This window comes from Dromiciops gliroides, chromosome 2 (assembly GCF_019393635.1).
Source record: "Dromiciops gliroides isolate mDroGli1 chromosome 2, mDroGli1.pri, whole genome shotgun sequence".
NCBI lineage: Eukaryota > Metazoa > Chordata > Mammalia > Microbiotheria > Microbiotheriidae > Dromiciops > Dromiciops gliroides.
Window position 1 is genome coordinate 232,756,106 of NC_057862.1, and position 248 is coordinate 232,756,353.

A 248-nucleotide genomic window follows, 5' to 3' on the forward strand; every position below is an offset into this window, starting at 1 on the left:
TAAACAGTTTTGAAGAAGTACCCAATACCAAATATTCGGAGTTCACAATTTTGCTTAGGGCAGACCTTGAAGGACACATGATATGAGTGACATCATAGCGTACGCTCAATTGAAGTGCTAAAGAGAACGAAATCAGCCCTTTCTCTATTCGCCCACGATTTCGCCCCGCCCCGCCCCTCCCCTCGCTCAACTGAGCACTACAAATCCCAAGAAGCTTTTCGTTAAGGGTGCGTGCGTTTTACGCTCGT